This window comes from Saimiri boliviensis, chromosome 2, assembly GCF_048565385.1.
Source record: "Saimiri boliviensis isolate mSaiBol1 chromosome 2, mSaiBol1.pri, whole genome shotgun sequence".
NCBI lineage: Eukaryota > Metazoa > Chordata > Mammalia > Primates > Cebidae > Saimiri > Saimiri boliviensis.
This window is the reverse complement of record NC_133450.1, coordinates 102,426,622-102,448,955: the sequence shown is the minus strand read 5'-3', so window position 1 is coordinate 102,448,955 and position 22,334 is coordinate 102,426,622. Positions and strand designations below refer to the sequence as shown.

General features: G+C 36.7%; 1 long non-coding RNA gene and 1 pseudogene across 5 annotated transcripts in view; both read left to right on the top strand.

Moving 5' to 3' along the window:
- The window catches only part of LOC141583629 (uncharacterized), a 766,076-nt gene extending 743,929 nt beyond the window's left edge, over positions 1-22,147 (top strand). For 4 of the 5 annotated variants that reach the window (XR_012516336.1, XR_012516337.1, XR_012516338.1 and 1 more), the window contains one exon: positions 14,080-14,201. This is a non-coding gene — a long non-coding RNA (uncharacterized LOC141583629). Of the gene's footprint in view, positions 1-14,079; positions 14,202-21,556 lie in introns of those variants that run through there. The other variant, XR_012516335.1, reaches the window with a different exon arrangement.
- LOC101048642 (carbohydrate sulfotransferase 10 pseudogene) lies at positions 12,079-13,180 on the top strand (annotated as a pseudogene).
- Positions 22,148-22,334: the final 187 nt, after the last annotated feature.

The window sequence follows — 22,334 nt, the reverse complement described above, 5'->3', positions numbered from 1 at the left end:
TCAGCTTTGCCTTAAGTATAAAAGAGGTAATTTCCAGGCAGCAGGATCGCTTGAACTCAGTGCAAGACGAGCTTGCGCAATATAGAGAAACCCCATCTCAAAAAGAAAACATCGAAAAGCTGGACATGGTGGCGCAAGGTTGTAGTCCCAGCTATTTGGGAGGCTAAGCTGGGAGTCTGAGGCCGCAGTGAGCTGAGATCATGCCCATTGCACTCCAGCTACAGAGAGAGACCTTGTCTAAAGAAAAAAAAATTCCTAGAATTTGAGAAGAAAAATCCTTTCAGTTATTCAACACACTATTTGTAGTTTGGCCAATTCGTTTTCCACGTCTTGTATCTCACTGTCAGCATTTGTAGATCAATTGCTGTTTCTTGTAGTATGTGGCCACCTTCCCTGGATAAAGTGGTTTCTTGGCATGAGTGCTGTGATGAGACTCAGGAAGAGATGAGAGAGTGGAGAGAGGGATAAAGAGAAGATAACTTCTATCTATAGCTTGGCAATTGTTTTATAAACATGAAACTTTTTTCTTTATTTGGCCTAAAAAATGATTTTATTATCAAAATTATATATTCAAAATTGAAACACCAACGATATATTTTTAAAACTATTTTCATTTTCAAATGTTAAAGCTGCTGAAACCATGTAAAAGTGTAATAGTTTGTGCTTTAGTAATCTTTTGTCCCTTCCTGAGACTGAAATTAATCTGTTTTTTCTTCTCAGAGTTTGTAAAAATATTATGACAGGAATCAGAGTGTAGGAAAGGAGGAAGAAGATAGAGGAAAAGAAATTAATAGTTTACAAACCCTACTTGAGTTTTTCTAGCTTTTTTTTTTTAATGTTGTTTCACAAATTCATGACATCATGGAACAAAGTCACTCCAACGTGAAGGTATTCTATCAATGCTTTTTCTTTAAGGGAGAAAAACAAGTTGTTACAAAGTAACTCCTGCCCTTAAAGTGAGTGGAGTTTTACAAAATACATAGGATAAAACAATTAAAACTCCCAAAGTAGAAAACTTTCTCACCTTTAAGAAAACTTGTACATCGCCCTTTTCTTCGTTTCTTCTTTCCCCCTTTTCTTAACTAGTTTCTGTTTACTGTATGCCTGAATATTGAGATAAAGTAGCTAATACTGTATTGCTCTCACCAAGCTTACAAGCCTAGGAGAAGATTTAGATGTTTTTCATATATCATTATATTACAAAGTGCAAAATGTGCCAAAAAAGGAGAAGCAAGGTAAACCCTGAGACCATGGGATAAGTCTGGGGATAAGACCTTGATCTAGATTGAGAAATGGAAAGGGAAAAGTTTATCAGGAAAGCAATTTCATGTAGTGACCATGAGCACTTGGGATCTGACATATGCAAGGCCTGAAGCAAGCAGAAATATGGAACATTTTAAAGAACTTAAAGTAAGGCCAATGTGACTGTGAGTGAGAGATTGAGTCATATAACATGAGCTCAGAGTGTGTGTGTGAGAGAGAGAAAGGGGTCATGCATGTCATACAGGGCCCATTTTACCAAGATAGGAATCCTGATCTTTAATGCAAGGCCGTTAATGAGCTTTACATAGGTTTTATCACTCTGGTTATGGTATGGTGAATAGACTGAAACAAGCCTAAAAAAGGTATGCAAGGAGATCAGAAAGGAAGCCTTTGCAGTACTGCAGAAAATACATAACAACTTGAACATACTTTAAAGTATTTGACTTTGTATACAAGTTAATATCTTTTTTATACTACTACATGCCCCGAATCTATGATAGTGCCCAGGAGAGAGGTGTTTGTGAGGCAAAAGGAAGACTCCCAGAGTTTATGTGCAATGACACAATCACATTTGTCTGATCTCCCACCTGACTAATGTTGCCAAAACCCTAGAATTCTCTGACCAGCAGATGCTGTGTTGCTGTCCGGGCCTGTCTGCATAAATTTCTTTCTTTAATCCAAAGCTTGATGAATCCTGGTTTGTCCAGGTCTGTACCAGTGTTAACACTGAAGTTCTGGGTCCTGCAAAACCCCTTAAAACCAAGCAAAGTGGGAATTCTACTCCACTGATGCATGAGGCCCTTCACAGTTGCAGATTAGGAGGGTAGAATGAGAAAAGGGAGGGCCACATTGGGATCCTCTATTTATACTCCTTTCTGTAGCTCTGCAGATATTAGAGGAGAGCCAGTGGGAAAATGCGTGAAGTACCACCATTCTCTTCAAATATTATAAGCATTCCTCATAATCAAGCCCAAAATTTTGAGTGTTTCCCTACCTCTCTACTCTTGCCATGCATGGTGTGTACCATGCTAAGCAAACGTTGCCAAAAATATATATAAAACTTGTCTGCTTTGAAATATATAGCTAAGGGAGACAGTAATATCATGTAAAATAGAGATGGCTTAAAGAATGGGTAGAACATTCGCAAGTAGAGATATGGGATAAGGTAGGAACGAAGCAGAGCAACTACATAAGACCATTAAGATGTATGAGGATAGAAGTGTGTCTGATCTATGTTTTGTCCCCTGTTTTTGGGCAACTGTGTGGCCAGTAGCACAATGAATACACACACTACGGAGGTGCAGTGGAGTATTGATAAACATTTAACAATCTGCTCATAGTGGGGCTTGGGAATTTGAGGAGAAATCCCTGATTTGTAGTGTTTGCTGACTTTTTTGGTAGAAATACTCCCTCTGTCATCAGTTTCGAACATCAGTGTGATTTACTGAACGCAAAGATGGGGAGAGATGTGCACAATCAGCTTCCATAAGCCAGTGTTGGCCAGGTCCAGCATGCTGCCATTTGGTGTGCATACACAAGACAGAAAAGATAAACTTGTCTTTTGCTAATGCTGATAATTCATATACAGTAATAATAAATTTTAGAATGATCAGGGAGAGATCTTTTTTAGGAGCCCTTAGAAAGTGGGCAGACATGAATGTTTAAACTTGATTCAGTTTTGACTCTAAAACAGTTTCCCTCTGTGGTTTCTCCCTCCTGTTCCAGAACCCTTATGTAACAGGCCTGCCCTATTCTTTACTTATTGATTGTAAGTACTTTACTTATTGATTACTTACTTGTAATTAGCACTAGACAGTGTGAGAAATACAATCAAATTCCGGGTATCCTGTGCTTTCATGTAAAGGCTGGAAAATAACAGTTCTGTGTATTAGCTTAGCACAGCATTTACTTTCCTTTTTTCATAGCATGTTTCAAGTGTTTCTAAACCTGATTTTGTTCTCAAAGAAGAACATGCACTGGAGTCTAATATGTTGAGTGGCATACACCATGGATGCCCTCTCCTGCTACAGGAGGCATCTGCATTGTTGATCATTCAGTCATTATGTAGAGTACCATCACTGGGTGTTTTACAATATACTGTGATTCACAGATCGTGTTTCATTTAGGCTCTCAATGAAGTATGAAGGCTCCACTGATGACTAACAGTCATTTTCATCTGCATTTCTTACTAACTTCACACTGGGGGCTGTAATCTCAATGTTTTTGAGACTAGGTGAGCAATTTGACTGTCTATATACAGTATTCCTAGAGTTGAGTTATGAATATAAAAGAGTCCTGGCTATGACTGGCCTTTTCTTCAAAATCAGTGCATTGTTCCTATTGTCATGGCTAATGGGTGGTCATGCTGCCTGTTTCTCATGTATTTGATTAACAGTGGTCTCTTATCTATTGACAAGAAAAAGTGCAAAAATGCACATTTTTTAACAGAAATATAGTCAGATAATTTTAACTGTTTAGCCCAGAGCCCTAATAAATTTCCTTTTTGACTGGTATTTTTGACATTCTTCTTTCTCTTTATTTGGGAATCTTTTTTTACTTTGGGTATAGGAACTAAGCATGTACACTTGCCTTTGTGCTTTGTTTGTAGAGAATGAGTTCCCCCCAAATGAATGACTTTTGACATTGTTCCAGAAAGCTGAAAAAAAGGTAGGAAAGAAATCAAGGAAAGGTGGCATAGAATATGCTTGCTAAAATTTGGTTGACTTTTTTTTCCCTTACACATTTTAAATTTACTTGTTTAGGTTTCATACTTGTACAAAATATATAAGTCATTAATTAGTTTTATGATGATAAATAAGAAATGCTGTAATAAAGATCTTTTATATAATTAACAATTTGAATCAGCATAGGACTCTACATCAGTTTTTGAAAGTCCTTTTCTCTTAAATTTGAGAAACACTGAACTGGTGTTAGGGTGCTGTGTATGAAATTTGCCACCCACCTATTGAAGGCATGGGCTTCCTGTGCTTTAGAGCCAAATTCCTGTCTATTTATTTAAAAGGCATAATGATGGGAGCAATGTTATTACTTCCCTTGCTCAGTTTACTTAGCAGTAGTTTGTGTGATTTACAAGGTTTACAGAAATGCATGAAGCTCATATTTATAAATATATACATTATTTAATCATTTATATCACAACAGCCAACTCTTTTTCAGGTTAAATTCATCTTGTACTTTTAATGGATGACTACTTTATCCATTAAACAGTTTTTTTTAAATTTTAAAAGTAAGCAATCAGATTTAGTAATTACATTATGGGTAATTTATTTATGAAACCACTAATTCCATTTGATAAAGCACTTTGGAAAGCTTTTTAAAAAGCTTTGCTTCACTTATTGTTATAGACTGAATGTTTGTGCACTCCCCAAATTCATATGTTGAAATTCCAACCCTCAAGGTGATGGTATTAGGAGGTGAGGCTTTGAGAGATAATTAGGTCATAAAGGTGAAACTCTTGTGAGTAGTTGAATACCATTATAAAAAGAGACCCGGAGAATATGCTAGCCCTCTTTTTACTACATGAAAATATAATGTAAAGTTGGCAGTCTGCAACTGGAAGAGGACACTCAGGAGAACCCAACCTACACCACTTTGATGTATGACTGCCAGTCTCCAGAACTATGAGAAATAAATTTTTGTTGTTTATAAGCCACTAGTCTGTAGTTCTTAGTTACAGCAGCCCAAACTCACTAAGATATCTGTCCATTCTTTTCATTCATTCACATTATTATTTTTCTCCATAGCAGCAAATACAGAGACTTAATCAGAGAAGGAAAAAAGAGGCAAGTACATATGGCTGGATACTTTATAAGGTGCCATACTGTTTGGTGCTAAAGAAAATTTAAAGGCATTCAGGAGGAAGGCATCCCTGAAAGCCTTACTTATTTCATCATTTTACTTGAAAGCCTCCTGTATCCTGGATGGAGGTAGATTAACAATTTTTACATGCATTTTAATTTTAAAATTTATGTCTTAAATTTATTTGAATAGGACATTTTAACATAATTAAATTACATTGCAAAGTTATTTCTGGAAATATAGCAAATTTTTGAGGATTACTGTGTTGGACTTAACTATATTGCCACAGCATACCTTGTATATAATAAAATAATAAAGCTAGGTTCAGGGATGATGTATATCTTTTTAAACTATAAAAATATTTTTCCATACACTACTCAACTTGATTCCCCCAAAATAATTATCTTAGAAGTCATATAAAAAACTGTCAACCTGATTTTTCAAATGAAAAAACATCAAGGGACTCCCAAAAATAAAATTTATAAGTGATGGATTTTGAAAAAACTCAGCTCCTGTGTGAAATATTTCCCTTCAAAATTCACCATTGGAGGAAAAAACTGTTGCAGACTTATTACTTGGCATCTGAAAATTAATCTGGGTTTAAGATAAATTATGAATCAATAGTGGGATAATATTAAGGATCATAGGATCTGAAACTTATATCCTGATAATACTTTTTAAGGAACAAAAAATAGGTTGTAGAGAAAAAAGAACCCTTATACACTGTTGGTAGGAATGCGAATTAGTTAAACTGTTGTGGAAAGGAGTATGGAGATTTCCTCAAAGAGCTGAAAGCAGAGCTACCATTCCACCTAGCAATCCCATTACTGGGTATATACCCAAAGAACTATAAATCATTCTACCATAAAGACACATGCATTCATATGTTCACTGTAGCACTGTTTGCAATAGCAAAGACATGGAATCTACCTAAAAGCCCAACAATGACAGACTGGATAAAGAAAATGTGGTACATATACACCCTAGAATATTATGCAGCCATAAAAAAAGAATGAGATAATGTATTATGTGGGAACATGAATGGAGCCAGAGGCCATCATCCTTAGCAAAACTAATGCAGGAACAGAAAACCAAATATCACATATTCTCACTTAGAAGTGAGATCTAAATGAGAAGAACTTAACGAAAGCAAAGAAGGAATCTACAGACACTGGGGCCTACTTGAAGGGGAGGGTGGGAGGAGGGAGAGGAGCTAACTGTTGGGAACTGAGCTTACTAACTGGGTGAGATAATATGTACAAGCCCCCATGACACATGTTTATTGTGTAACAAGCCTTCACATGTACCCCCAAATCTAAAATAAAAATTAAACAAAAAAGAAAAAGGAAACAGATTATGAACACAAAATTAGAGAAAAGGTAGATTTTTGTTTGGCTTGAAAAAAAATAAATTGCAAGTTATAAGTGGCTAATAAACAGCATTTATATCACAAGCATTTAATTTTTTTTAATTGCCTAATCCAACTTTATATATTCTTTCTTCTTTATATTTTTCTCACTGCACTTGACCATTACTTTCTAATACCTTTATGAAAAGATTGAAAGCCTAAGTCAGTATGTCCTCTAGTAAATTGCTGGAAATTTGTATTGCTAATATATGTTTCTTTTGGCCTCACAACTCAATATGTATATCGTATATATACTTACAATTGTTGTCAGATTGGGAAAGTCTTATCTTTCATATGTGAACTATAGTATTTAAAAAGTTTTCATTTTTCTGAGTACTGACTACTCTCAAATATTAATGGAAAATCGTCATGAATCAGTTTACAGTTGATATCCTCCTTATAATATAGCGTTTGATGGGATGGAAATAACTTACACCAGTTGGATCAGAAACGCTGATTGTGTGCATCTCTTCCAGACTTTTTAGTTCAGTGGCGTAATATTGGTAGGTTTAATTGGCAATGGAGTATTTACAGCATTGGAAAAACTACAAATCTAATCTGTTTTCTCCCTGGAGAGCTGCTTATTAAACATGTATCAGTACACCATTGTTAATGCCTTCTTTCAAGTTATATGCTTCCTTTATTGGTTTCAGTAGTTCATGTCAGGTCAGCCAGAAACTTCAGGCTTTTTCTAATGAGCTCAAACAATTTAGTATTCTTCATTAATTGGATTGTAAAATATTAATAATCTTTTTTTTTTGAGACAGAGTTTTGCTCTTGTTGCCCAGGCTGGAGTGCAATGGTGTGATCTCAACTCACTGCAAACTCTGCCTCTTGGAATCAAACGATTTGCCTGCCTCAGCCTCCCAAGTAGCTGGGATTACAGGCATGTACCACCATGCCCAGCTAATTTTGTATTTTTAGTAGAGACAGGTTTCTCCATGTTGGTCAAGCTGGTCTTGAACTCCTGACTTCAGGTGATCCATCCTGCCTTGGCCTCCCAAAGTGCTGGGATTACAGGCTTGAGCCATCTCGCCTGGCCAGTATTAATAATTTTATAGCCAATTAACTGTAGTTAAAATATTTGCTTAATTTAAAACATTGATGTTATCTGAAATTTGTTTTGTCAGCAATTTGGTTCTTTATTGTTAAATACTTTCTATTGATATTATTCATCTGTATTGCATTTTTTTATATTCTATTAGATTTTTTGCCAATTTTTCTCCCATTTTTTAATAAATAAATTCGAAATTACTGCCAAATAAGTCTGTATATTTCAATTGTTTTAAGTGAAATGCTCCAAAATGTCTTTTTCAATTACATTGAAAATAATGTTATTTCATAGTTTGAATTGTTTAAATAAATACTTACCTCTTAGACCATATATCTTTGTATCAAAATGTCGAATGCCAGATGAATCAGCATGGCAGTAGTCAGAATACTTTCAGAATTCCAACACCAGACACAGTAGCAGTACCACATCCATTCATTGATGTGACTGCAGACCACTTAAACCACCCTATTAAATGAGAACTAAATGCATTATTTAATAACTGTCTTTTAGCAAGATCCCCAAATTGCCAAGATATCTTCAATGATGCCTACTCTGAGAAGTGTGAAGGAAAGTGGGAATACAAAACAGACTGCAAATTCTACAAAAACAATATGTGAGCTTATTGCTAGGGCCCATCCTATGGCCTGGGAAGGGACCTGTGTATGTGAAGATTCCTGAATCCAAAGCTTTATTAATTTTGTTAGAAGCCAATTTTATTTCTGAACAATTGATATTACTGTTTCCTAAAATCTCTTTTCAGTTTTGCCTATCTAAGTGGTGGTGTTCTCTCATTTGCTTTCTACAGCCCTAATGCCTTCAGAAATCTCTAATACCAAACTACCCTCAAGTCCTTTACTCACAGTAAAGTTATTTACTGTTCTAAAGTCCTTAACTGTCCTTAAGTTCTTTACTCACAATAAGGACTTGAGGGCAGGTAGGGTATAAATATTGTTTACTCAAGTCCTTTTACTTACTAAAATTTGAATTATAGTTTTCAACTTAAAAGTATTTCTTAAGATTTCCAAAATCAAAGCCTTACAATAAAAAACATGGGTAATAATAGTAAACAATTTCAAGTAACCATAAATTAGGACAAATATTTTGGTGCATGAGACTATACAGATTCTTGTAAAATTATAGTTTATGTTTTAATTGGTTGAAGAAATACAACTATTTAATACATGTTGGTTTGTTATTTGAAAAAAGAACAACCAATCCTGTATACTTACTGAATTTTTTGTAGTGAAATTCTAGAAGTATTACTAGTGATTTAAACATTAGAATAAAATAAAACACTAGAAGAAAAGATACAGGAAGTTATTTATATTATTGAAGTGGGAAAGGCTTATTGAAGCAAGACACAAAGAACAGAACCTGTAAAGGAAACTTGTGACATCATAAAATATTTAAACATCTGCAAGATTAAAATACACACACACACACACACACACACACACACACACACAAGTATATAGATATAAAGATCTCAGTATTGAGACACACAGAATCTTACACACACACTATGTAATAGTCATAGTTTTTGGACTTTATTTTTAGACAGTGTTTTCCTAACAGTGCCCTGGATTTGATCTTTGCCTGAAAGCTATTTCTGAATTTGAAAATTGTTTGCCATTTGGAGAATCTGGGAATGAGAAACAGTTTTATTTTGAAATCAGCAAATTTTGGCTCTTTTATATTCAACCATCTGTTCATTAGCTAATTTCCCTCTTCATTTTATTATAGGCAAATAGAAGAAGCCAGGTGGCACTTTCAACACTTTGCCTGAAATCCCTTTAGCCAGATATCCCCGTTCATTAAGCACATTTTCTATTTTCTGTGCTACCACAGGCAACAGTGTTGCTAAACTTTCTGCCAAGAGATAACAATGGATTTCTTTTTTCTACTTTCCAATCACATTTTTCTCACTTTTTATTAAGTACTCACCAAAAGCCTTTTTAAGTCCCTTAGGAATTCTATCAGTGATCTCAAGGTAATTCCAGCATTTTTCTGCTGCTGAGTCTCAAAGACATGGCCACCTATTTAAAGTTTGGGTAGTATCCCACCTCTAGTATCCCAAATCTGTGCCAATAATCCATGACTATGTTACCCTAAATTTAGTGTCATGAAATAATAGTTCCTTACTATTATCACTAAGATTTCTGAGAGTTAAGTTCAGCTAGGAAGTCTTTGCTCATGATTTCTTGTGCAATTTTTGTCAGATGGTGACTGAAAACAACTTGAAGGCTTTTCACACACATAGTTTTAGTTGCCTGTGGCTGTTGGCTGGGGTCTCCCCTAGCGCTGTTAATCAGATTTTCTGCACTTAGCCTCTCATGTGTCCTGGGATTCCTTGAAGCATTGTTTCTGCATTTTAAGGGATGGCATCTCAAGAGCAGAGTCAGTTTTTATGTTGCCTTTTGCAACCTAGCCTTGGAAGGGTTGCAATACCACTGCCACCACATTTTATTTATTAAAAGTTATTCACTGAGGAGATTTACGGAATAGTGAAGAAAGGACCTATGAAAATCTATTTCTCCATAAAGGCAATAAGAACACTGCCAAAAGTTGTCAAAATCAACTTTTTCAAAACTCTGGAAACTAAACTAAGACTTGCAACAGTCCACGTTATTCTAGAATACTTGCTTCTCCTCAAGGACACTGAGCTTTGTGGTTAACTTGCCCTATGTCCATTTCCTCCTCTTCAGATCCATGGCTTTTGTGAAAGTCAGCAGGCAAGCAACCACTAGGGGGGCTGACTGGGTAAAGAGCTTTTCCTAAAGCTGTATCTCCAGAGAATTGTCACGATTTGACTTGTTTGCTGATACCCTGGTAAAATCTCATACACAGGGCTGTTGTTATTTGATCTAAATCAGAGCTTGCTCAGTGGGAGAAGCTCTATTTCTGAGCCATTTGTTGGAGACAATCAATAAATAGCAATTGTTTAGTATCGCAGCTGCCTGAGGTGGAAATACCCATTGGAAAAAATAAGAGGCTGGCCAAAAGACTTAAAAGAAGGATCTTGGGAATGAGATAGCTATAGGGAGCTTTGATAGAGCTCTGACATAATTCTGGGGGTATAGAAAACCACACACATAAAGAGCTGTGTACATGCTCAAGAATTCTTGAGAAGGCTCTAATCTCTTGTCTTTGGCTGGCCTTGGGTCCCTCTGCATAGAGAAAGTAAAGCCTAAGACAGAATTGTAAACTGCCAAAACATTGAAGGAATGCCTTAATATATATGTAAATCCCGGCCATATCCCGGTGTGTTTTGGTGACTTGAGGCCGTCCGTAGTTCATGAGATTAACTGAAAGAGACTTCTTGGAGTTAATTATGCAATGAGGAGGTATCCTTTTGTGGGAGTTGTAACCTGCGGTATTATTGTTACTTGGATGAGCCTACAATTTACTTCTTTCAGTTTTGGCTGAGAATTTGTGTTTGTAATTGTTGGCAGACAGAGGAAGAAAGTGTTCCACTTGGGTCCAAGGAGCATACAGAGAGAAGGCAGGGAACAAGGAACATGTGCAGCCTTTCGGTAGGAGTGAAGGCAAGGTTCAAAATGCTCGTTCCCTGCCTAAGGGGCTCCAGAGTGCTGTGAGCCTCTGATCTTCACTGTAAAGAGGCCTGTCTGAAATTGGAGGCTGAGGCATACGTTTCTGCTCTTCTGGCTGGAAAGTTGAACCAGGTTTTCCCAAAACTGTCGTTTTGCTTTCCAAGTATGCTAAAGGCAGGAAGGGATTGGGCAGTGAATAGAAAGTAGCACAGCCAGGTTCTGGTTAGCTAAGCGGCATGACTGTCATAAAGCGTTGTTTTTTTTTTGTTTGTTTGTTTTTTTTTTTTTTTTTTTTTTGGTCTGAAAACCAAAGTGTGGGGCTTTGGGCCATGAGGAGTTGGGTTATCGGATTGCTTAGTTTAAACTGCCAGAATGAGAAATGTCTCAGATACTATTAAAATTAGGCCGCTCAGTTTAACTCTGCCTCATCGATCACCAACCCCTTCTTCAGTCTTTTTGGTGACTGAGTTAAAAAGAAAAGACACAGAGAGAAAAGTGGTCTTTCCCTTTCCCTCCATTGTAATCAGACCTTAGTCCATCTTGGCTCACAAAAGATGGAAAGAAAAATCTTGTCATCTTTGCTCTTGACCCTGAAGAATAGAATCTCAAAGAAATACCTGAGAGGAAAATTCTTTCCTTCACTGAAATTAAAGTTGGAGTGCTTGCAAAAGTAAACAAAGAAAAGAAATTATTAGTAAACATCGCAGGCAACTTGCAGTTATATTTAGATTATTTTTCAATACTTGAGGAAGTTATACAATAAAAAAAGGTAGGAGGGAGCCAAGTAATAGAAACAGGGAAAAGAGGTGAATGCAGGACTTTAAAGACTGCAGAAACCCAGTATTTCATTGTCTTCTCACACACATCTGGAAAATTTAAATTGAAAAGAGGAACCAAGAACCTCAGTCAGGGCAAACACAGCAAGGAAATGTGAGCCCCAGGTCACAGAAGGAAGAATCAGTAAATGGCTCCTGTTTAACATCATGCACCACCAGTGACTTCTGTTGCTTGAATGCTTTTTGGTGATTTTCACATTCATGATGGCTAACAAGTTCATCACGTTGGCTTTTAAAGACCCAGATGTGTACAGTGCCAAACAGGAATTTCTATTCCTGACAACCATGCCAGAAGTGGGCAAGTTGCCAGAAGAGAAGCACTTTCTTGAGGAACTGAAGCCGACTGGGAAGATGCTTCTGGACAGCTGGCTTCTTTAGCTCCTGGTCTACATGGAGCATCTGGAATTTGTCAGAAACATCTGCGGGGATGAAGCCCTGAATAATCTCTTGTATACACCTGTCTCCAGGTTTGTTCTGGACTGAATATTTGTCTGTGACAAGCACAAGATTCTATTCTGCTAGACTCCCAAAGTGGGTGACACCCAGTGAATCAAGTTCTGATCCTTACACATGACCAAAAACATGCTTCAAGTTTTTTGTCATAAGAGATCCCTTTGAAAGACTTATTTCTTCATTTAAGTATAAATTTGTTCACAATCCTCGATTTGAATCATAGTAGAAGCATGAGATTGCCCCTGGCATTATCAGAAAATACAAGAGGAACCAGATGGAGACCCAGGGGATCCACTTTGAAGATTTCATGCACTACCTGGGTAAGCCAAACCACAGATGGCTAGACTTTCAGTGTGGGGACCACATCATTTACTAGATGATAGATGTAGTACTCTGTGCACCCTGCAAGATAATGTACAGTGTGACTGGGCACCACAAGAGCCTGGAGGACAGTGCCCCATATATCTTAAAAGAATCCAGCCTTGACCACCTGATACCATACACAATCATCCCTCCAAGCAGGGCATTATCATGAATAACAGAACCAAGATGCACCACTGTCTTCTGGGCATCAGCTAACAAGACATCTGATGCCTGTATGCATGTTTTGAAGGAAACTTTAAGCTCTTTGGGTATGAGAAACCATTTGTTTTTTTCAGCAAAACTAAGCATAGAACCCATGAATTCAGATATCTTTGTTAGACCAGGTGCTAACCCCTGAGAGCTGAGTGCAGAATAACACTTCCTCCACCACACCCCCTCTTTTTATGATGCCTGAGATTTCCCATGGGTTGGTTTGTGAGCACTTCGACATATGACACAGGACCCTGACTGTTAAAACTTAGTTTGCATGTCAGATGCTCTGAGGATCCTGCCTCATCACCTGCCGTTGTCATTAGGATGCCACTGGCCTATGTGTACCTCAGAGAGGAGAAAAGAGAAAGCTTCTGTAGTCTGATAGCCCAACAGGGAGGATGCACAGCATTAGGAGCAGAGTGAGCCATTTCCCAAAGTTGTCAAAGAAGGCAACGCACCTGAGGCTCTCTTGGCCAGGGTTATGGATGATCTCACCTATCACTGGTGGATATCGGGAGCAGCACCCAGCACTTTCAGGGGGTATATAGAAGCAAGGGGACCACAAAATCACAGAGGCTCATGCAGTATCAAATCTGAGGAGTAAAACGACACCTCTGTCTTTTGTCTTGGCACTGCTATGATCTTTTAGGCAAACTGTTCTTTCTGTGACTGTTTTCTTCCTGTGAATGTTTGGCAATGGCCAGAAGGTGGTGTACAGGGGTTCATTTTTTCAGACTCTATGCCCATGTAATGCTGGTCCATCCTGCTGAACCTCTGTCTGCCAAGAACCTAGTTCATTCGGCACAGGAGATACAATTTTGGAAAGTGAAGGGAGGTAGGCTTTTTCTACCTAATAAGGAGAATATCATCTTTGGGACCTTAAAAAGGAATGTGGCTCAGGAAAAGGAGGGCTGGTTGGGCTTGGAGCTCAGGCCACAGTGTATTTAGGTGAGTCAGTCCTGACTTGCCCCACCTGGGTGGTCAGCAGTGGTCTGTACCTGTTTCCTCCAGGGACTTCCTTGCCCCACTGCCGCTCCTTGGGGATGAAAACTGGTGGGGGAACATACCAGCATCACAGAATTCAGTGCAACTTACACATATCGTTTCCTTTCATGTCAGCAAAATGGGCACCACCAGACCTAGTTCCGATCATGCCATCATCCTGGACCACATGACTGGAAGATAGATAACCAAGTTTACCAGCAATAAAATCCTGGGCCCAGGCAGCCTCCAACAGCATGGCTTCCAGACACCGAGGTAGGCCCCGGTGCAGGGCAAGCCACAGCAATTGTTTTAGAGGCCGTCCGCAACCAGAGCCATTGACACCCTGGACAATTTCCTGGGATGACTGCCAGCATGAGTCTGCACTGTGCTGCTGAGCTGGGGAGGAGGAAGGGGCCAGGCTTTGCTTAAAGGCGACCCCACCTTCCTTTTCTCAAAAAGGTTTACTGAATGTGTAAATGTGAAAGTAAAATAAAATTTAAAGTATGTGCCAATATATATAATATATATACACACACATATAAATTTCTTCAGCCAAGAGTGGAAACCATGTTTATTCAGAGCAATTAAGAAAATACCTTTCCAGTTTTTCCAATCATTAGCAGATCACTAAGCCCACTTGAGCAGTGTCTTTTAATTGGTACACACAGCAGGGAATACAAACTTGAAAGAATTACTCAAGAAATACTATTTGTCAAATAAGGAGCAACAGTAGCAGCAACAATAACAACAAATGGGAAGACAGAGATCTGATTTCTTTAGCTGCCATGTGGCATTTAACCCAGTTTTCAACTAAAATGTATGGGAACTCAAAGTAACAGGTATTATTCATAGATAGAAGAAAAAAAGAATACATGGAAACTGCCCTGAAGGAAGTTCAGGTGGTGGTCTTATTAGACAAAGGTTTAAAATTGCCTATTATAAGTATCTTCAAAGACTAAAAAAATCATGTCTAGAGAATTAAAGGAAAGTATGAGAATCACCAAATAGAGAATACCGCTAAAAAGTTAAAAATTATAAAAATAAACAAGTGGAAATTTTGCATTTAAAATGTACAATAACTGAAATTTCACTGGAGGTACTCAGTAGCATATTTGACTTTGCAGAAGACTCAGCAACCATGAAAATAGGTCATTGAGATTATTAACTCTGATTATCAATCAGGTAAAAAAGAATCAAGTAAAATGAACAGAGTCTCAGAGGAGAGTGGGATACCATGTGCATATCAACATATACATAATGGTAGACTAAGAAGTGGAGGGAAAGAAGGGGACAGATTCTTAGGGAGAGATAAACTACCAAAACTAACTTAAGAAAAAAAGAGAAAATCTAAATGGACCTGTAACAAGTAAAGAGATATAATTAGTAATTAAGTTGAATTAATAATCTATAAACTTACAAAGAAAACCTAAGCCTAGATAATGAATTGTACAAACTACTCAAAGAAGACTAAATGTCAATCCTGCACAAACTGTTCCAAAATATAGAAGAGGTGTAGATACTAACTCATTAGTCAGTGTTACTTCACTACCAAAATTAGACATAGAAATCACAAGAAATGAAAACTATGGATGAATATTTATCATTATAGACATAACATCCTCAACAAAACCTTAGCAAACCAAGTTCAGGAACATATAACAATGATTGTATTTGTACCCAAATAGGATTTGTCCCAAAAATATATGATTGGTTTAATTCAATATAACATATTAAAAAGAGAAAGTCTAAATGTCATTTATTAGACAGAAAATACTTGTTGTCACAAAAGACATACATAAAAAAATTGACAAAATCCAACACCCTTTTATAATAGAAACTATAAATAAACCAGGAATCAAAGAGGGACTTTCTCTGTGTAATAAAGGGCATCTTTGAAAGCCATCAGTTAACATCATACTTACTGATGAAAGAATGAAGAACTTTATCCTCAGAAAAGGACAAACATATTTTATTTCACACTTCTGCTCAGCAGTGTAATAAATATTTTAGACAGCAATATGGCAAAAATACAATACAAGAAAATAAAAGAAAAACATACAAAGTGGGAGGAAAACAGTAAAATTATCTTCATTTGCAGGTGTCATCTTTGATATAGAAATCTAAGAAAAAAAATATTTTGGAACCTAACACCTAACTTTAGCAAGGTTGCAAGATATGAGATCAATACATAAATATCATTGTATCTTTCTTGATTGTGGCAATTTTTGTTTTCCAAACATTATGAAAACAATTACCTTATGTATTTGATAGTATTGAAAAGAAAATAGGAAAAGATAACAATTTTCAAGGCTGTACACTGACAATTACAAAATATTGTTGAAAAAATTAAAGATGTAAATTAGCAGAAAGATACTCATCTTTATGAATTGGGAGACTTAATATTGTTAAGATGGTGAATCACTACAAGTTGGTAATTGATTTAAAATTTCAATACAGGCTCTATCAAAATTATTGCTGCTTTTTTTTTGTGGAAATTGTTGATTAAGCTGATCCTAAGTTTGTATAGAACTGCAGGAGATCCAGAATATTCATTAAAGTCTTAAAAAAGCCAAACAAACTTGATTTCATAACTTACTTAAAAGTTGCAGTAATCAAGACAGTGTGGTCCTGGAATAAGGATAAACACACACACACACACACACACACACACACACACACACACACACACACACACGTGATTTATATGCTAGTTGAATATAATTGAGGACTCTGAAGTAAGCTCGTTTATTTACGGGCAGCCAAATTTTGACAAAAGTGTGAAGACAATTCAAAGTGGGGAAGGAACAGTCTTTTCAACAAATGATTCTGAGACAACAGCTATACATGATAAAGGACAAGGGTGGACCTCAACTTCAAACCATGTAAAAAATTAATTCAATGGATTATAGACTTAAATATAAGAACTAAAAATATAAGACTCTTAGAAGAATATTATAATAAAACTTCAAGCTTCTTTTTATATAGCACCAAAAGGAAAATGACAAAGGAAAAAAATAGAAAAATTGAACTGTATCAATTTAAAAAGTCTTTCACTCTTCAAATGACACCTGCAGGAAAATGAAAAGATAACCCATAGAAGGGGGGAAAGTATTTCTTACATATACATCTTTTCACACTGATCAGCATATCTTAGCTAACTTCATGTATAGATTGACTAGAGTTTGTCCTTAAATGTATTTTTAAAAGACATAAACCAATTGGTAGTATACATTGGAAGTGTTTTAAAATGTACTTTGAAATCATTTTAGCAATTACATTTATGCCAGTTGAAATAATGTAAAAGATGTACAGAGAGTCTTTATTAATAGCATATGACAGTAGGAGCTGAACTGGCTGCTTTGCATTTCTTTTCTGCTTTAGTATGTTTAATACAATTAAAGTGCATGTATTTCACAAAAGAACAGTATTTTGAAAAACTCTGCATGATGCATATTTTGTTCAAGCCCAATTTTTTTTTAGAAAAACACACTAGCACTTTGTTTTCTTGGTACTTTTAAAATAATAAAACAGGGATAAATTGAAACCGAAGAATGATCCTTTAGAGAAATATGAAATATTAAGGAAATAGTTTATTAATGACTAACTTAAATTAGTGTGAAACAGTACTCCTAAGCAACTCTTAGCTAATTTTCAAATGCAACTCTTACTAATTTTGAAAACAAAAACCCAAAGAAGTGTTTCAGGACATGTGTTTTTCATAAGGCATCATTACCAGAAGATGTCATTCCTGATATGCTAAATATTGCAGCATTTATATGATGCACAAATTGTTTTCATGGATGATATCAATTGAAATGATTATTATAAAGCAATTAATTGGCTTCTGCAGATAAATAATATAAATACACTAATTTTTAATTTCAACATTGACCCAGTGTTGCAATCCTAACTCATCTTTACTGTATGACGGATATAGTTTCATCCTCCTGGAAAGTGACTTATAGAAAGGATTTCACTTTGTCTGGCACATCAAGATTCACACATCCTCTCCTAATTATAACAGTGTCAGTTCCTCATCGAATCAGTAGCACAGTGAATCAGACACTATCTCTTGAGTACAGCTGCATGGATCTGTCAGCTCCAAACTTGTTAAATCTCAGTGTTCTCTGGTATTCTCATCTCTGTTTATTAAACAGAGCCTAATTTTAATTAAGATTTAAGCTATTGTAAAAATTTAGATTGTGATTTATATACTATTCACCTATTAGTTATCCAACAGGCAGAATAGCTTTTAAATTTTTGAAAGGGCAGAGGCTCGGTGCTACTAAATTAATACTGTACCTATGTCTTCATAATGGAATGATTTTCATACTATCTCTGTTGGAAAATATTTTTTTCACTTCAGTTCACTACATCTGAATCAAACTGAAGTCCTTATAAATTTTATATAGAATTCAAAGGATCCAGGCCGGGCACGGTGGCTCACGCCTATAATCCCAGCACTTTGGGAGGCCGAGGCGGGTGGATCACGAGGTCAAGAGATCGAGACCATCCTGGTCAACATGGTGAAACCCCATCTCTACTAAAAATACAAAAACTAGCTGGGCATGGTGGCGCGTGCCTGTAATCCCAGCTACTCGGAAGGCTGAGGCAGGAGAATTGCCTGAACCAAGGAGGCAGAGGTTGCGGTGAGCCGAGATTGCGCCATTGCACTCCAGCCTGGGTAACAAGAGCAAAACTCCGTCTCAAAAAAAAAAAAAAAAGAATTAAAAGGATCCAGTTACTTAATGAACAAAGATGTATTGAATGCCAAATGCTCAATTCTGCTCTACTGTTTTGCACGTGTGGTAGGATATGATCTGGAATAGATGTGGGAAAATCTAATTTCAGAGATAATATGTATACATATTAGAAGATAATTAAAAACTCAAGACACTATAATAATCATAATTTAATTGGTGTACACAATTAGAGATATAAAAATTGGAGGAAATTAATAGTTCCTTAAAGTTAGATGGTGAAAGACGCCTTACAGAAGAGGTTTCCATTGTAAATTGAAACACCATCCTCATTTGCTGCTTCTAAGATACTGCTAATACCTGAAGGAAACTTGTTTTTTAATCTCTATTTCCATAGTTGCCTTTCTGTACTTGTCTTTTCCAGTGGCTTGCAACCTGATGGAATGGATAAATTCTACTTTCCGACAGGATGTTGAGACAGAAATATTTATATCCATCACCAGTGAGACACAAAATTAGACTCTCAACATATTTAATCATGAATGATTCTTCTGGCACACACGTACAGTGACTTTTATCCTGATAGTTCTTGAAACCTTAGATTGGAGACATTTAACAAGCCTTAGCAGATCTAATAGGAAGAAAAGTGAAAGTCAGGTGTTCTTGTAGTTTACTTGCTCTCAAAGTGCAAATATATGTGTTTTAAGAGTGTTTCTATAGTTTCTGTAACTACCTTAACTAGATAAATATTACTTTCTTTGTTTGACAGGCTTGAAGGTCTGCAGCCCATGCTAATTTGTTTGCATTTCGCATCACCTCTTTTTTAAATGGACACAAAATAGCTGCATGTGTTTTTGTGGTACAGGTGGTATTTTAATACATGTAAATAATATGTAATAATCAAATCAGTGTAATTGAGATGTCCATCACCTCAACTATTTATTTTTACTTTCTGTTGGGAACATTCCAGTTCTCTTCTAGCTATTTTGAAATATACAATAATTTATTGTTAACTAGAGTCACCCTACTGTACTATCAAACACTAGAGTTTATTCCTTCCAACTGTATTTTTGTGCCCATTAATCAGTTTTTCCTAATTCCCCACCCCTTTTCAGCCTATGGTAACCATTACTCTTTACTTCCATGAGATAGCCTGTTTTAGCTCCCACATTTAAGTGAAAAGGTGATAACTGTCTTTCTGTGCTTGTCTTATGTCACTTATGGTAATAACCTACAGTTACATCTCTGTTGCTGCAAATGGCAGGATTTCATTCTTTTAATGGCTGAATAATCTTCCACCACATTTTTCTTTATTCATTCATCCACTGATGCACGCTCTGGTTGATTCCATTTCTTGGATACTGTGAATAGTCAGTGTATCACCTTTTGATGAAGAATTGAAAACTACTTCTACTTGTTTCTCTTTGTCTTGCCTGGCATATCTTATGCCTTCAAGATACTTGGCATTACACTTAAGTCTTTCTGAGGAGGAAAAGATTGGATGAATAATCATAGTAAATTATCTGATCGTAACTTTCCACATACACGATGCTCCTCACTTACAAAGTATCTTATTCTTTAAATATTATTCCTTTCCCTTGGAAATCTATTAATAAAAATTGAATCTAATATTATAATATTGTGATCTTTCTTTTCTGTGACCAAATGTTATATTTATTATTTTGTCATATTGATATATTATTACAACTCATAGTATTTTAATTATGAATAACTAATAAATATATTTTATACACATTAATCAGATGTGGAAGAAGTGATTCATGTTTAATTAGAGATTAGCAAAACTCTCTACATATCATTAAAATTTATGTGACTCAAATTAAGTTAAAGGGGTAAGAAAACAATATTGTCTTGACCCAGTGCTGGGAAAATAATAAATATTTCAGTGGATTTAAAATCAAATCAGAAGAAAAGTCGTTTTTAACCTTATTAGTGGGGTAAGTTTTACTGACTGGGGAGATTCAACTGGGCACTTGGGAAATAAAGGAGCACGGAGTTTGCAGCTGGCAAGTGAAATAGGAAAGCCACAAATCAGAGTTAAGATGCTAGGTCATCAGCAAGCTGGTTCTCAGATAAATGATAAGGAAGTAGTTGAGATAAGACAGAGTACACAGTAAGAGGGACCTTAAGCCAGACAGATGAGTGGCCTGTGTACAGGCAAGAGGAAAAATATGGGTTGAGGAACTTATTAAAGAATGATGACATAGAGCAGTTTAAAAATGTTAGATGTGGGCCGGGCAGGGTGGCTTACACCTATAATCCCAGCACTTTGGGAGGCCAAGGCGGGTGGATCATGAGGTCAAGAAATCAACACCATCCTGGCCAACATGGTGAACCCTCGTCTCTACTAAAAATACAAAAATTAGCTCGGTGTGGTGGCATGTGCCTGTAGTCCCAGCTACTCAGGAGGCTGAGGCAGGAAAATTGCTTGAACCCGGGAGGCAGAGGTTGCAGTGAACCGAGATCTCAATATTGCATGCCAGCCTGGGGGACAGAACAAGACTCCATCTCAAAAAAAAAAAAAAAAAAAAAAGGAGATTTGATCTTTTAATACTGTTTTTTAAAAATGTTCTTAATAAATTAACGTATCTCCTATTTAAGTACAAAATTGGGCAAAACCAGTCTATCAGTCTAGAAGTCAGGATAGTGGCTACCTTTATCAGGGGGCAGTTAATGACTGGTGGGAGGCATATGGGGTACTTCTGGTGGTGGTCATGTTTTCCAATCTGGGTAACCTTACAGGATTGTATTCAGTTAGTGAAAAATTTATTTTTACATTTACTAGGTGTGTACTTTTTATGGATATTACACTTTAATGTTACTTATATATTAATGTTATATTTATATTACCATAGAAGCAATAAAGGTTGTTTTTTTTTTTTTCCCCTTAGGTGGAGTGATACTTCTTAGGTGTCACTTTTTTTCTTAGGTGACACTTCTCTGTCACCAGGCTGAACTGCAGTGGTGCAATCTCAGCTAACTACAACCTCTGCCTTCCGCGTTCAAGGATTCTTCTGCCTCAGCTTCCCAAGTGCTGGGATTTCAGGCGTGAGCCACCGTGCCTGGCTTCAATAAAGGTTTTTAAAAGTAAGGTAAGACATCAGTGTATTTAAAAGGAAATTCACCTCTGCAGTGCATCTGTCCTGAGTAAATAGTTGGTAGGTACCTATCAAGCACTGGGAGATGAGCTAGTGCTACAGAATGGCTTCTGTACTAGCTGACCAGCACTCAGAGCCTCTGTGGATCCTCTCCAGCCCACCTCTGTGCTTCATCCTGTGTTAGTAGTCGTAGCACCTAATTAAATACCAATAAGGAGAAAGCTTCATCACAGTGTGGTGGCCTGGGATGGATAAACGAAATACAGCAATGGCTTTGATGTGTCCCCACTCCTGGTACTGAGGTAGGATATCTTCAAATACTGGATCATCTTGCTCAAAATGGATTTGGCTAACAGTATATATTTGCAACCCCTGATGGACAAGAAAGTGATGGCATTTTGCCTTTAGATCCTTTTGTGGTCATGGTGATTGTTTTAAATCATGGACATCCAATTAAAATGTTTAGGTTGGGTCTTAGTAGCTGCACTCTATCACCAGGATCTGAGATTTATTGTTGCTGTCTTCCCCCCACCCACCCACATGTGCTTTACATTACAGTGATGCTCTCATT